Below are 5742 nucleotides of genomic sequence, written 5' to 3' on the forward strand. Positions count from 1 at the left end.
CCGGGGCGAGGCCGTCTCTAAATCTGCACATCCTGGGGGACTGATCATTCTTCTTCTTTTTAAAAATAATTTCTATTTAATTCCTTTATGCTGCTTCTTTTATAAAAATATATTTTTATTGTTTCAGAGAGGAAGGGAGAGAAAGAGAGAGAAACATCAGTGATGAGAGAGAATCATTGATCAGCTGCCTCCCGCATGTCCCCCACTGGGGATCGAGCCCAAAACCCCGGGCATGTGCCCTTGACCGGAATTGAACCTGGGACCCTTCAGTCAGCAGGCCGACGCTCTACCCACCGAGCCAAACCAGCCAGGGCTGATCATTCTTCTTTTTTACAGTAGAGTTTCTCACCCCCAGCGCTACTGGCATTTTCTGAGAGACCCTCTGCGGCATTGTAAGATGTTTAGCAGCATCCCTGACCGGTCCCATTAGATCAGTGGTTCTCAACCTGGGCTGCACATGAGAATCACCTGGGAATCTTTTTAAAATCCTGATTTCTGGGCCTCATCCTCCGGAAATTCAGTTTCTTTGTTACTAATGTTGTGGCCCCACCCCATAACAAAAAATTAAATTCGTAAGTCAAGGCCCCACTGTAACCAGTTCTTTTTAAAATCCTTCACCGAGTCCATCTGGGGAGAATTTGAAAAATGCAGGTTGGCGTGGGGAATCAGCTGATAATGATCAGGGTTAATATGCTGAATTGAAAAGCCCATGGTGCCCCAAATCAGCTGAAAAATATTAGATATAATAATAATGCATGATCTTTCCTGAGGATTTGTTATGAAGCAGACACTGTTTAAACTGCTGTATATGTATTATCTCATTAAATACTAAAAAAGTATATTTTATTACCCCCCCCTTTTAACACAAATGTTGGAATTAATGCAGGAAAGATAATGGACATTCCCCAGGTCACATACCATATGATATTCACACAGGCAGTAAAAGTCAAATGCCTTCTTATCAAATCACTTAGCTATGCAAACAATTTGTCAAAATCAGTAGCCTTCTCCCATATAAACAGTCATTGATCCAGATTGGTTATAGAAGGACGGGTCCCATTCCAAACAGTAACAAAGTGATGAAAGACTTGAGAAGAAAACTGACATGAAATGCTCGGGGGGAAGGGCGTGGGAGGAGGGTGGGAGGCTATGACGCTTTACCTAGAGGCTGTGTGTGGGCCATTTCCCCTCCAGATCCACTCTGCAGGCCTTCCCACCCTGCTCTGCGTCCCTGGAGGCTGAGCTGTAAGAACTTCATCAACAGCTTCCCATGGGGTCCGAGTGTATAACTCCTTGGCACCCTCCCCCCTGTGAGAGGCTGTGGGTTGGCTGCGACCGACTAATGAAACTCTTTTCAGCTGATGCCCTCCTCATGGCCACTCTTCCCAAATGCCACTAATCACTCCTTCCCTTTGCCATTTTAGCTCTGGGGTTGTAAGGACTCCACCCTGAACTGCTGTAGCGTCCTTTCTGATTTCCCTAAATCCTATCCACTGTGTCTAACAGTCACTTTGCTAAACTTATCAATTGCTTTTTTTTTAATTAAATATATTTTTATTGATTTCAGAGAGGAAGGGAGACGGGGAGAGAGAGAGAAACATCAATGATGAGAGAGAATCATTGATCGGCTGCCTCCAGCATGCCCCATACTGGGGATCGAGCCCACAACCTGGCATGTGCCCTTGACTGGAATCGAACCCGAGACCCTTAAGTACGCAGGTTGACGCTCTATCCACTGAGCCAAACCAGCTAGAGCAACTTATCAATTTTTTACTTGATTGTGCTGTCTGTTTCCTGCCAGGACCCTGGAGGATGCAATGAAGGCATAAATAAATGAAGGGAAATATATCGTTTTCAGGGCTGAGGGGCACAATACCGTAAAAAAATGAACATTTTGGCCAGGTCGGTGTGTCTCAGTGGTTGAGTGTTGACCTATGAACCAGGAGGTCACGGTTCGATTCCCAATCAGAGCACACACCCGGGTTGCGGGTTCCATCCCCAGTGTGGGGCATGCAGGAGGCAACCGATTAATGATTCTCATCACTGATGTTTCTGTCTCTCCCTCTCCCTTCCTCTCTGAAATCAATACAAATGTTTTAGAAAATGAAAATTTTGCTTACATTGATTTGTAAATGCTGTGCAATCCCAAATTCCCACAGGATTTCATGAGTAGCTTGCCAGATTGATTCTCAGCTGGGGTTGTTTTGGAAATCGGTTGGGCATTGTTGTTTGTTACCAAGATTGGGGCTATGATACCCATAAATGTCATCTCCTTTCATACAGTGATGGGCATATTCCCAACTATTAGTTATAAAAATGAGGCACTGGATCTGACTGTGTTAAGACCACATGTGAGAATAGTCAGGAAGTTTCGGAATAAAGAAGTAAGAAGAGGAGAAACCAAGATGGCGGCATAGGTAAACACCTGAAATTGCTGCCTCGCACAACCATTTCAAAACTACAACTAAAAGACAAAACAGACATCATCCAGAACCATAGGAAGGCTGGCTGAGTGGAAATTCTACAACTAGAAGGAAAGAAAAAAGCACACCGAGACTCAGAGGAAGTGCAGAAGTAAAGTGCAGAGGTACAGAGGTGTGCGCCCGCACATGCGGAAAGGGCTGGCAACTGAGGACGAGGTTGTCTTTTTCAATTGGGAGGGAGTCACAAGCTCCCAACTGCTCTGAACTCCAGTTCCAGGCGAGACTCTGGGGACCCAGACCCATACGGGGAGAAACTGGACTGTCTGGCAGCGGCAGAACTCGAGGCCGGCTTTCTCTCAGAGGTGCTTGCAGAGATTACCAATTACTGTGGGACACTGAGACGGGACACTGAGACCCAGGGGCCTCTTAGGGCAGGGCTGAGGATCAGCCATAACTGTTTGCTCCGCCCTATTGATTCCCTGAGACCCTGCCCCACCCAAGCTACTAGCAGAGGCTTTTGCATATGAATGGCCTGGCCCTTTGCAATCTAAAGTTACCTAACAAACTGCAGCTGGGTCAGAGAGACCCAGAACATCCAAAAGAAGGCCCAAGGCCCCACAGCAGCTTGCATTGCTTCACAGCTGGGCCTCATCTGGGCACCTCCAAACCCCAAACAAAGAAGAGGAATCTGAAGATCTCTCCTTAGCTCCTGCTGGGTAGCCTCAGGCAGAGGCTAAATTAGCACCTCCTTAGAGATCCAAGAGCCAGTGTACCCAGTGGTCAGAGTGGGACCATCCAGATTACAACTCCTCAGATCCATAAGGGACACACTCAGGGGACAGACTCAGTGAGCACCAAAGCCCCACTGAAGCAAGTCTTGCCCCAGAAGGGTGTCTCCAGCACAGAAGTTCTCCCACTGTAGACACAGCTGATTCTCACAGACAATTGGCCTGGAGGTCAATTCCTCCCAGTGATACCTACAACAATCAAGGCTTAACTACAACAAGACTGTGCACACAGCCCACAAAGGGGTGCACCAAGAGTGTCCACCTCAGGTAATTGGGGAGGCTGAGCCACTGGGCCCTATAGGACACCTAGCACGCAAAGCCACTCTATCAACACAGGGAAGCATCCAAAATGCAGAGAAAAAGAAACAGGTCACAAATGACAGAAATGGAGGAAAGCAAACGACTGGATATAGAGTTCAAAACCATGGTTATAAGGTTTTTCAAGAATTTTCTAGAAACCGCCAATAAATTTAGTGAGACCCTTGAGGATATGAAAAAGGACCAACTAGAAACTAAGCATACACTGACTGAAATAAAGAATATTATACAGACTCCCAACAGCAGACAAAAGGATCCCAAGAATCAAGTCAAAGATTTGAAATATGAAGAAGCAAAAAACACCCAACCGGAAAAGAAAAAAGAATCAAAAAATATGAAGATAGTGTAAGGAGCCTCTGGGACAACTTCAAGAATGCCAACATCTGAATTATAGGGGTGCCAGAAGAAGAGAGAGGGCAACATATTGAAAACCTATTTAAAGAAATAATGACAGAAAACTTCCCCTACCTGGTGAGATAAATAGACTTACAAGTCCAGGAAGTGCAGAGAACCCCAAACAAAAGGAATCCAAAGAGGACCACACCAAGACACATCATAATTAAAATGCCAAGAGCAAAAGGCAAAGAGAGAATCTTAAAAGCAGCAAGAGAAAGGAACTCAGTTACCTACAAGGGAATACCCATACGACTGTCAGCTGATTTCTCAACAGAAACTATGCAGGCCAGAAGGGAGTGGCAAGAAATATTCAAAGTGATGAATGCCAAGAACCTACAACCAAGATTACTCTATCCAGCAAAGCTATCATTCAGAATTGAAGGTCAGATAAAGAGCTTCACAGATAAGAAAAAGCTAAAGGAGTTCATCACCACCAAACCAGGATTATATGAAATGCTGAAAGGTATCCTTTAAGAAGAGGAAGAAGAAGAAAAAGGTAAAGATAAAAATTATGAACAACAAATATGCATCTATCAACAAGTGAATCTAAGAATCAAGTGAATAAATAATCTGATGAACAGAGTAAACTGATGAATATAATAGAATCAGGGGCATAGAAAGGGAATGGACTGACAATTCTCCGGGGGGCGGGGGGTGCGGGAAGAGACTGGACAAAAATCGTGCACCTATGGACGAGGACAGTGGGTGGGGTGGGAATTGGGTGGAGGGGAGCTATGGGGGGAAAAAAGAGGAACAACTGCAATAATCTGAACAATAAATATTTTTTTTAAAAAAAGAAGTAACCAGGGGAAGAGTTCTCCTTCAGATCTATAAAGGCACTGTAATGCTGCATTCCCTGCAATGGTACAGTACCAGTACATCAGTGAAAGAGGAATTAATGGCACATTAGTTCAAAGTCACATCAATAGCAAAAGGAATTAAAATAATGTTGGGCAACTGACTAAATTTTTTTAAAAAACAAGCTATAGTCCGACCTTGTTTCTTACAGCAAAAATAATCTATAAAAGCCTAATGTGCTAAGTGTCTGACCATTTGGTCGCCCATTCGGTCAACCACTTGACCAGTCACTATGACGCACACTGACCACCAGGGGGCAGATACTCCGACCAGTAGGTTAGCTTGCTGCTGGGGTCCAGCCAATTGGGACTGGGCAAGATGGGCCAGAAATGCCCTGGAGCCCTCCCATGGTCCTTTCCCTGGCTAGCCAACCTCCCTCGGTCCCTCCCTGGCTGGCGGGCCCCCATCGGCCCTGATTGGGACTGGATAAGACAGCCCCCGATTGGCCCCGATCGCTGGCCAGGCTGAGAGACCCCACCGGTGCACGAATTTGTGCACCAGGACTCTAGTTTCATATAATTAAAAAATCTAAATGAAGCCCTAGCAGGTTTGCTCAGTGGATAGAGCATCGGCCTGCAGACTGAAGGGTCCCAGGTTTGATTCTGGTCAAGGGCACATGCCTGGGTTGTGGTCTCAATCCCCAGTAGGGGGTGTGTAGGAGGCAGCTGATCAATGATTTTCTTTCATCATTGATGTTTCTTTCTTTCTCTCTCTCCCACCTTCTCTGAAATCAATAAAAAAATAGTTTTTAAAGATTTAAATGCAGGCATTCAACATTAAAAGTACTAGAAGAAACCAATCTTTCTTTATATAAAAACGTTTTTAATGTGTGATATTCCGCCCAACCCCCAAGGTGACTTTAAACCAGGGGTCCTCAAACTACGGCCCGTGGGCCACATGCAAATACAAATATTGTATTTGTTCCTGTTTTGTTTTTTTACTTCAAAATAAGATATGTG

This window comes from Myotis daubentonii, chromosome X (assembly GCF_963259705.1).
Source record: "Myotis daubentonii chromosome X, mMyoDau2.1, whole genome shotgun sequence".
Taxonomy (NCBI): domain Eukaryota; kingdom Metazoa; phylum Chordata; class Mammalia; order Chiroptera; family Vespertilionidae; genus Myotis; species Myotis daubentonii.